Genomic DNA, 11,562 nt, shown 5'->3' on the forward strand with positions numbered 1-11,562 from the left:
GTATTACCATCCACGTATTACCATCCACGTATTACCATCCACGTATTATCATCCACGTACTACCGTCCACATACTACCATCCACGTACTACCATCCACGTATTACCATCCACGTACTACCGTCCACATACTACCATCCACGTACTACCATCCACGTATTACCATCCACGTACTACCGTCCACATACTACCATCCACGTACTACCATCCACGTATTACCATCCACGTACTACCGTCCACATACTACCATCCACGTACTACCATCCACGTATTACCATCCACGTATTACCGTCCACATACTACCGTCCACATACTACCGTCCACGTATTACCATCCACGTATTACCATCCACGTATTACCATCCACGTATTACCGTCCACATACTACCGTCCACATACTACCGTCCACATACTACCGTCCACGTATTACCGTCCACATACTACCGTCCACATACTACCATCCACGTATTACCATCCACGTATTACCATCCACGTATTACCGTCCACATATTACCATCCACGTATTACCATCCACGTATTACCATCCACGTATTACCATCCACGTATTACCATCCACATACTACCATCCACGTATTACCATCCACGTATTACCATCCACGTACTACCATCCACGTACTACCATCCACGTACTACCATCCACGTACTACCATCCACGTATTACCGTCCACGTATTACCGTCCACGTATTACCATCCACGTACTACCATCCACGTATTACCATCCACGTATTACCATCCACGTATTACCATCCACGTATTACCATCCACGTATTATCATCCACATACTACCATCCACGTATTACCATCCACATACTACCATCCACGTACTACCATCCACGTATTACCATCCACGTACTACCAATCATTTACTACTAATCACGTAATACCAATCACTTACTACCAATCAGGTACCACCAATCACGTACTTCTATTCACATACTACCAATCACGTACTACCAATCACATACTACCAATCACATACTACTAGTCACATACTACCAGTCACATACTACCAGTCACATACTACTAGTCACATACTACTAGTCACATACTACTAGTCACATACTACTATTCACGTACTACCAATCACGTACTACCAATCACGTACAACTATTCACGTACTACCAATCATTTACTACTAATCACGTAATACCAATCACTTACTAGCAATCACCTACTACTATTCACATACTACCAAACACGTACAACTATTCACGTACTACTAATCTCACAGCTCTCACCTGCTAACCATTCCCTGGACATTAGTTGATTGGGTGGACAGAGCTCTGATAACTTCCGGAGGACGTCCTCCAACCTATCATGATAACTGTATAAGTCTATGGAAGGGGGTGAGAACCATGAGCCTCCTAGGTTTTATATGGTGGGTAAAGAGAAAGAGAGAGGGGGTCCAAGACAAATCTGTGAGGTGGCTAGAGTGGGTGTTGAGATAGATGATATGTCCAAGGCCGTTGATGTTGTATTAGTGGTCTGTTGCTTCAGTAAACATCGAGCTGAGTTTGAGGAACAAGTGTAAAACTGTTGTGTGTGTGTGTGTGTGTGTGTGTGTGTGTGTGTGTGTGTGTGTGTGTGTGTGTGTGTGTGTGTGTGTGTGTGTGTGTGTGTGTGTGTGTGTGTGTGTGTGTGTGTGTGTGTGTGAAAAAGTGCACTCTGAACAAGACAACTCACCTTGAAAAAACCGCTTCTTCCTCCCATCAAATGCACACATAACGGTTGGAATAACTGGCTAACCACTGGGTTTTGAATCTCTCTTCCAGACAGAAAGGGAGGATTTAACTGAATTTACCACTCACATTCCAAATGCCACAAGTCATAACATAAAATAGACTATTGAGGCTAGAGTCCAGCCCTCGTTCAAGAGGCTGTTAGTTGTAACATTAACACAGAGGAGGAAGCTGTTGATGTGGTGAGAGTATTTCTAGACCAATGGTAACACTTCTGTTGGAAACACTCCCCATCCTGACCTCCTGACCTCCAGGATCTCTTTTCTCCAACTTCAGGTAGTAATGATGTGCGGTTGGTGAGTTGTAGACACTAGATGTGCGGTTGGTGAGCTGTAGACACTAGATGTGCGGTTGGTGAGTTGTAGACACTAGATGTGAGGGTGAGTTGTAGACACTAGATGTGCGGTTGGTGAGTTGTAGACACTAGATGTGCGGTCGGTGAGTTGTAAACACTAGATGTGCGGTTGGTGAGTTGTAGACACTAGATGTGAGGGTGAGTTGTAGACACTAGATGTGCGGTTGGTGAGTTGTAGACACTAGATGTGCGGTCGGTGAGTTGTAGACACTAGATGTGAGGGTGAGTTGTAGACACTAGATGTGCGGTTGGTGAGTTGTAGACACTAGATGTGAGGGTGAGTTGTAGACACTAGATGTGAGGGTGAGTTGTAGACACTAGATGTGCGGTTGGTGAGTTGTAGACACTAGATGTGAGGTTGGTGAGTTGTAGACACTAGATGTGGGGGTGAGTTGTAGACACTAGATGTGAGGGTGAGTTGTAGACACTAGATGTGAGGTCGGTGAGTTGTAGACACTAGATGTGCGGTCGGTGAGTTGTAGACACTAGATGTGCGGTCGGTGAGTTGTAGACACTAGATGTGCGGTCGGTGAGTTGTAGACACTAGATGTGCGGTCGGTGAGTTGTAGACACTAGATGTGCGGTCGGTGAGTTGTAGACACTAGATGTGCGGTCGGTGAGTTGTAGACACTAGATGTGCGGTCGGTGAGTTGTAGACACTAGATGTGCGGTCGGTGAGTTGTAGACACTAGATGTGCGGTCGGTGAGTTGTAGACACTAGATGTGCGGTCGGTGAGTTGTAGACACTAGATGTGCGGTTGGTGAGTTGTAGACACTAGATGTGCGGTTGGTGAGTTGTAGACACTAGATGTGCGGTTGGTGAGTTGTAGACACTAGATGTGCGGTTGGTGAGTTGTAGACACTAGATGTGTGGTTGGTAAGCTGTAGACACTAGATGTGCGGTTGGTGAGTTGTAGACACTAGATGTGAGGGTGAGTTGTAGACACTAGATGTGTGGTTGGTGAGTTGTAGACACTAGATGTGCGGTTGGTGAGTTGTAGACACTAGATGTGCGGTTGGTGAGCTGTAGACACTAGATGTGCGGTTGGTGAGTTGTAGACACTAGATGTGTGGTTGGTGAGTTGTAGACACTAGATGTGCGGTTGGTGAGTTGTAGACACTAGATGTGTGGTTGGTGAGTTGTAGACACTAGATGTGAGGGTGAGCTGTAGACACTAGATGTGAGGGTGAGTTGTAGACACTAGATGTGAGGGTGAGTTGTAGACACTAGATGTGAGGGTGAGTTGTAGACACTAGATGTGCAGTTGGTGAGTTGTAGACACTAGATGTGAGGGTGAGTTGTAGACACTAGATGTGAGGTTGGTGAGTTGTAGACACTAGATGTGAGGGTGAGTTGTAGACACTAGATGTGCGGTTGGTGAGTTGTAGACACTAGATGTGCGGTTGGTGAGCTGTAGACACTAGATGTGCGGTTGGTGAGTTGTAGACACTAGATGTGAGGGTGAGCTGTAGACACTAGATGTGAGGGTGAGTTGTAGACACTAGATGTGCGGTTGGTGAGCTGTAGACACTAGATGTGCGGTTGGTGAGTTGTAGACACTAGATGTGCGGTTGGTGAGTTGTAGACACTAGATGTGAGGGTGAGTTGTAGACACTAGATGTGAGGGTGAGTTGTAGACACTAGATGTGAGGGTGAGTTGTAGACACTAGATGTGGGGGTGAGTTGTAGACACTAGATGTGAGGGTGAGTTGTAGACACTAGATGTGAGGTTGGTGAGTTGTAGACACTAGATGTGAGGTTGGTGAGTTGTAGACACTAGATGTGCGGTTGGTGAGTTGTAGACACTAGATGTGCGGTCGGTGAGCTGTAGACACTAGATGTGAGGGTGAGTTGTAGACACTAGATGTGAGGTTGGTGAGTTGTAGACACTAGATGTGCGGATGGTGAGTTGTAGACACTAGATGTGAGGTTGGTGAGTTGTAGACACTAGATGTGAGGGTGAGTTGTAGACACTAGATGTGAGGGTGAGTTGTAGACACTAGATGTGAGGGTGAGTTGTAGACACTAGATGTGAGGGTGAGTTGTAGACACTAGATGTGAGGGTGAGTTGTAGACACTAGATGTGAGGGTGAGTTGTAGACACTAGATGTGAGGGTGAGTTGTAGACACTAGATGTGAGGGTGAGTTGTAGACACTAGATGTGAGGGTGAGTTGTAGACACTAGATGTGAGGGTGAGTTGTAGACACTAGATGTGAGGGTGAGTTGTAGACACTAGATGTGAGGGTGAGTTGTAGACACTAGATGTGTGGTTGGTGAGTTGTAGACACTAGATGTGTGGTTGGTGAGTTGTAGACACTAGATGTGAGGTTGGTGAGTTGTAGACACTAGATGTGCGGTTGGTGAGTTGTAGACACTAGATGTGCGGTTGGTGAGTTGTAGACACTAGATGTGAGGGTGAGTTGTAGACACTAGATGTGCGGTTGGTGAGTTGTAGACACTAGATGTGCGGTTGGTGAGTTGTAGACACTAGATGTGAGGGTGAGTTGTAGACACTAGATGTGCGGTTGGTGAGTTGTAGACACTAGATGTGTGGTTGGTGAGTTGTAGACACTAGATGTGTGGTTGGTGAGTTGTAGACACTAGATGTGTGGTTGGTGAGTTGTAGATACTAGATGTGAGGTTGGTGAGTTGTAGACACTAGATGTGTGGGTGGTGAGTTGTAGACACTAGATGTGAGGGTGAGTTGTAGACACTAGATGTGCGGGTGGTGAGTTTTAGACACTAGATGTGCGGTTGGTTTATAATAGTTATAAACTCTCAATGGAAAGCTTGGAGAGCTGCAACGCCTGCGAAATACTGATGATACTGATGGTTGTAGAGGGAAATAGTGATGGGTTGTAGAGGGAAATAGTGATGGGTTGTAGACAGGGAAATAGTGATGGTTGTAGAGGAAAATAGTGATGGGTTTTAGAGGGAAATAGTGATGGGTTGTAGAGGGAAATACTGATGGGTTGTAGAGGGAAATACTGATGGGTTGTAGAGGGAAATACTGATGGGTTGTAGAGGGAAATACTGATGGTTGTAGAGGGAAATACTGATGGGTTGTAGAGGGAAATACTGATGGGTTGTAGAGGGGGAAATAGTAGGAGTTCTAGCTAGATACGTTAGCTTGCTAGGTACATTAATACTGTAGCTAGCTACCTGACAAGAGTGCTAGCTAGATACGTTAGCTTGCTAGGTACATTAATACTGTAGCTAGCTACCTGACAAGAGTGCTAGCTAGATACGTTAGCTTGCTAGGTACATTAATACTGTAGCTAGCTACCTGACAAGAGTGCTAGCTAGATACGTTAGCTTGCTAGGTACATTAATACTGTAGCTAGTTACCTGACAAGAGTGCTAGCTAGATACGTTAGCTTGCTAGGTACATTAATACTGTAGCTAGCTACCTGACAAGAGTGCTAGCTAGATACGTTAGCTTGCTAGGTACATTAATAGCTTTAGGGTGGTTGTTTTTAAGCTCAACTTCAAGATTTCCACCAAGAACGTTGCCTCTCCCGATCAACACTCTCCCTCGCTTGGGCAAGGGACATTTAAGGTACACTCGGGATGTGACGGTGTAAAACGTAATTCCAGGGCCTGAAGGTTTAGGGCCGAGGGCTGTCTGCTTTTAAGTTTGTTGTTGTTTGTATACACGATTACAACCTGTCATAATGTCACCACCATCATCGTGTCACCTCAGACCAATCCATCCTATCGGTTACCTAACTGACGTGCGGAATATTACTCCTCAGAGGATCCGAGTGGCTTAACCTTGGTTAGGTAACAGACCTGCTATCATGATGTGCTTATTGTATTGTTGACAGGAGTCTGTCATAACACCATGTGTCATTGCTAAATGAAGTATCACTTTACCCGGTGCTTTCAGGTAATGACTGTTCATTTTCCCCCTCAGAAACGGTGTGCTTTTCCCCTGTTGTATTAGTGACTGGTCATTCATAATACACACTCATTTTGCGTGGGTTATTCTAAAGCATTACAGCCAAACCAGAAAGACACAGACAGCATCAGATTGGACTCTTGTCAAAAGTAGGGGATAGGGTGGCCATTTTGGATCCAGCCTGATCTGATCATTAAAGGAAGTGGACGTTGTTGATCTATAGACAAACGCTACCATAACAAGAGGTTAATGACAGACGCCTGATGGATGACGGTTGGTTGTTATGACAACCCTGCAGAGAGACGGATTCATTCTAGTCACATCCCTATATGATTTGGACAGGGGTCAGAGGTTAGACATACACTGTGACGAAGAATAGAGCTCTCAGTATTAACATAGAGATGAACAATATCACTCTGTAGAGAGAGAGAGAGAGAGAGAGAGAGAGAGAGAGAGAGAGAGAGAGAGAGAGAGTGGAGAGAGACAAAGAACGAGAGTGGAGAGAGACAAAGAACGAGAGAGAGAGAGAAAGAATGAGAGTGGAGAGAGACATAATGAGAGAGAGAGAGAGAGAGAGAGAGAGAGAGAGAGAGAGAGAGAGAGAGAGAGAGAGAGAGAGAGAGAGAGAGAGAAAGAGCAGAGAGAGAGAGAGAGAGAGAGAGAGAGAGAAAGAGCAGAGAGAGAGAGAGAGAGAGAGAGAGAGAGAGAGAGAAAGAGCGGAGAGAGACAAAGAACGAGAGTGGAGAGAGACATAATGAGAGAGAGAGAGAGAGAGAGAAAAAGTGGAGAGAGACAAAGAACGAGAGTGGAGAGAGACATGATGAGAGAGAGAGAGAGAGAGAGAGAGAGAAAGAGCAGAGAGAGACAAAGAACGAGAGTGGAGAGAGACATAATGAGAGAGAGAGAGAGAGAGAGAGAGAGAGAGAGAGAGAGAGAGAGAGAGAGAGAGAGAGAGAGAGAGAGAGAAAAAGTGGAGAGAGACAAAGAACGAGTGGAGAGAGAGAGAAAGAGAAAGAGAAAGAGTGGAAATCAAAAAAAAGAATGATGAAGAGATTCTCCACCTCAGAGTCTGTCGTCTTTGCTTCCACAATGAATACAAGCAATGATCATCTATACTGAATGCAGAGCAGCAGGGTGGAGCTGAATGTCCTCTATACTGAATGCAAAGCAGCAGGGTTGGGCTGAATGTGATCCTCTATACTGAATGCAGAGCAGCAGGGTGGAGCTGAATGTGATCCTCTATACTGAATGCAGAGCAGCAGGGCTGAGCTGAATGTGATCCTCTATACTGAATGCAGAGCAGCAGGGCTGAGCTGAATGTGATCCTCTATACTGAATGCAGAGCAGCAGGGCTGAGCTGAATGTGATCCTCTATACTGAATGCAGAGCAGCAGGGTGGAGCTGAATGTGATCCTCTATACTGAATGCAGAGCAGCAGGATTGAGCAGAATGTGATCCTCTATACTGAATGCAGAGCAGCAGGGCTGAGCTGAATGTGATCCTCTATACTGAATGCAGAGCAGCAGGGCTGAGCTGAATGTCCTCTATACTGAATGCAAAGCAGCAGGGTTGAGCTGAATGTGATCCTCTATACTGAATGCAAAGCAGCAGGGTGGAGCTGAATGTCCTCTATACTGAATGCAAAGCAGCAGGGTTGAGCTGAATGTGATCCTCTATACTGAATGCAAAGCAGCAGGGTTGAGCTGAATGTGATCCTCTATACTGAATGCAGAGCAGCAGGGCTGAGCTGAATGTGATCCTCTATACTGAATGCAAAGCAGCAGGGTTGAGCTGAATGTGATCCTCTATACTGAATGTGATCCTCTATACTGAATGCAAAGCAGCAGGGTTGAGCTGAATGTGATCCTCTATACTGAATGCAAAGCAGCAGGGTTGAGCTGAATGTGATCCTCTATACTGAATGTGATCCTCTATACTGAATGTGATCCTCTATACTGAATGCAGAGCAGCAGGGTTGAGCTGAATGTCCTCTATACTGAATGCAAAGCAGCAGGGTGGAGCTGAATGTCCTCTATACTGAATGCAAAGCAGCAGGGTGGAGCTGAATGTGATCCTCTATGCTGAATGTGATCCTCTATACTGAATGTGATCCTCTATACTGAATGCAAAGCAGCAGGGTTGAGCTGAATGTGATCCTCTATACTGAATGCAAAGCAGCAGGGTTGGGCTGAATGTGATCCTCTATACTGAATGCAGAGCAGCAGGGCTGAGCTGAATGTGAACAACACCACATGATTCTTTAATCAAAGCTGGAGCTGCCACCTTGTGGCGCTACTTGGTACTGCATAGGGATATCCTCTGAGCACACTGGTAACAGCAACAAGGGCAGTAGGAGAGCTGAACTATCCTCTGGCTAAAAGCAGGACTTCAGACAGTGTGGCTGGTTGGTATACTGGCTAACAGCAGGACTTCAGACAGTGTGGCTGGTTGGTATACTGGCTAACAGCAGGACTTCAGACAGTGTGGCTGGCTGGTATACTGGGCTAACAGCAGGACTTCAGACAGTGTGGCTGGTTGGTATACTGGCTAACAGCAGGACTTCAGACAGTGTGGCTGGTTGGTATACTGGCTAACAGCAGGACTTCAGACAGTGTGGCTGGCTGGTATACTGGGCTAACAGCAGGACTTCAGACAGTGTGGCTGGTTGGTATACTGGGCTAACAGCAGGGCTTCAGACAGTGTGGCTGGCTGGTATACTGGGCTAACAGCAGGACTTCAGACAGTGTGGCTGGCTGGTATACTGGGCTAACAGCAGGACTTCAGACAGTGTGGCTGGCTGGTATACTGGGCTAACAGCAGGACTTCAGACAGTGTGGCTGGCTGGTATACTGGGCTAACAGCAGGACTTCAGACAGTGTGGCTGGCTGGTATACTGGGCTAACAGCAGGACTTCAGACAATGTGGCTGGCTGGTATACCGGCTAACAGGCAGATGCAATAGCCCTAGAACACATTCATCATCACAAGTATCTCACACACACACACACAGAATGGTGTTATGTACCAGTCAGTCAGCTCTTAGCTGAGAGGTCAGATGCGAGGGCCCATAGGTCAACAGTAGTTCACTATATAGGGAATAGGGTGCCATTTGGGACTCATTTTGAGGTAGATGGTCCATAGGACACCTTTCATCTGTAACACTGGGTGGAGACATGGGATGAGTGTTGCTTAGTGAATTAATGCTTGATGCTTGAGGTCCAAATGTCCTATATTTATAATTGAGCAGATTTAACAGCTCTCAAGAGCCACACTTCAATGTGAATACATTGGGACAGTTATGTAAGGTTGTCCTGTGGGAAATACACACAGCTATCTAGTACAGCCAGAGGAGGACAGGCCTCCTCTCTTCAGACTGGTTCCTCTGGAGGTTTCTACCAGGAGGATAGGCCTCCTCTCTTCAGACTGGTTCCTCTGGAGGTTTCTACCAGGAGGATAGGCCTCCTCTCTTCAGACTGGTTCCTCTGGAGGTTTCTACCAGCAGGTTAGGCCTCCTCTCTTCAGACTGGTTCCTCTGGAGGTTTCTACCGGGAGGATAGGCCTCCTCTCTTCAGACTGGTTCCTCTGGAGGTTTCTACCAGGAGGATAGGCCTCCTCCCTTCAGTCTGGTTCCTCTGGAGGTTTCTACCAGGAGGATAGGCCTCCTCCTCTCTTCAGACTGGTTCCTCTGGAGGTTTCTACCAGGAGGATAGGCCTCCTCTCTTCAGTCTTGTTCCTCTGGAGGTTTCTACCAGGATAGGCTGATACAACTGATATAAAAAGGGCTTCATAAAGACATTAGATTGATCTAGTTCAACAGCTCTAGATTTATTAGAGGCTAAAGAGAAGCAGCTCGAAGCCCGTTTTACCCGTACCTGGCCACAAATCTAGCTGTCGAATATATAAATGGACCTGTATCATCTTGTCCATATTAATCCTCTCCGACCAAGTGACCACTCGTCGAATTTTAAAATAGAACCAGATCAGTCTTTCTCTAAAGCGCTCGCTCCTCATATAGAACATATTGAATATTTAAAATGTCTTCAACATGGTTTACGATATTAACCCTGTCCTCTATGTCAGGGAGACATGACGACATTAACCCTGTCCTCTATGTCAGGGAGACATGACGATATTAACCCTGTCCTCTATGTCAGGGAGACATGACGACATTAACCCTGTCCTCTATGTCAGGGAGACATGACGATATTAACCCTGTCCTCTATGTCAGGGAGACATGACGATATTAACCCTGTCCTCTATGTCAGGGAGACATGACGATATTAACCCTGTCCTCTATGTCAGGGAGATGGAGACATGACGATATTAACCCTGTCCTCTATGTCAGGGAGACATGACGATATTAACCCTGTCATCTATGTCAGGGAGACGGAGACATGACGATATTAACCCTGTCCTCTATGTCAGGGAGACATGACGATATTAACCCTGTCCTCTATGTCAGGGAGACATGACGATATTAACGCTGTCCTCTATGTCAGGGAGATGGAGACATGACGATATTAACCCTGTCCTCTATGTCAGGGAGATGGAGACATGACGATATTAACCCTGTCCTCTATGTCAGGGAGACATGACGATGTTAACCCTGTCCTCTATGTCAGGGAGATGGAGACATGACGATATTAACCCTGTCCTCTATGTCAGGGAGACATGACGATATTAACCCTGTCCTCTATGTCAGGGAGACATGACAGTATTAACCCTGTCCTCTATGTCAGGGAGATGGAGACATGACGATATTAACCCTGTCCTCTATGTCAGGGAGACATGACGATATTAACCCTGTCCTCTATGTCATGGAGATGGAGACATGACGATATTAACCCTGTCCTCTATGTCAGGGAGACATGACGATATTAACCCTGTCCTCTATGTCAGGGAGACATGACGATATTAACCCTGTCCTCTATGTCAGGGAGACATGACGATATTAACCCTGTCCTCTATGTCAGGGAGACATGACGATATTAACCCTGTCCTCTATGTCAGGGAGACGGAGACATGACGATGTTAACCCTGTCCTCTATGTCAGGGAGATGGAGACATGACGATATTAACCCTGTCCTCTATGTCAGGGAGACATGACGATATTAACCCTGTCCTCTATGTCAGGGAGACATGACGATATTAACCCTGTTCTCTATGTCATGGAGACATGACGATATTAACCCTGTCCTCTATGTCAGGGAGATGGAGACATGACGATATTAACCCTGTCCTCTATGTCAGGGAGACATGACGATATTAACCCTGTCCTCTATGTCAGGGAGACATGACGATATTAACCCTGTCCTCTATGTCAGGGAGACATGACTATATTAACCCTGTCCTCTATGTCAGGGAGACATGACGATATTAACCCTGTCCTCTATGTCAGGGAGACATGACGATATTAACCCTGTCCTCTATGTCAGGGAGATGGAGACATGACGATATTAACCCTGTCCTCTATGTCAGGGAGATGGAGACATGACGATATTAACCCTGTCCTCTATGTCAGGGAGACATGACGATATTAACCCTGTC

The sequence above is a fragment of the Salvelinus fontinalis genome, chromosome 11 (genome assembly GCF_029448725.1).
Source record: "Salvelinus fontinalis isolate EN_2023a chromosome 11, ASM2944872v1, whole genome shotgun sequence".
Classification (NCBI taxonomy): Eukaryota; Metazoa; Chordata; class Actinopteri; order Salmoniformes; family Salmonidae; genus Salvelinus; species Salvelinus fontinalis.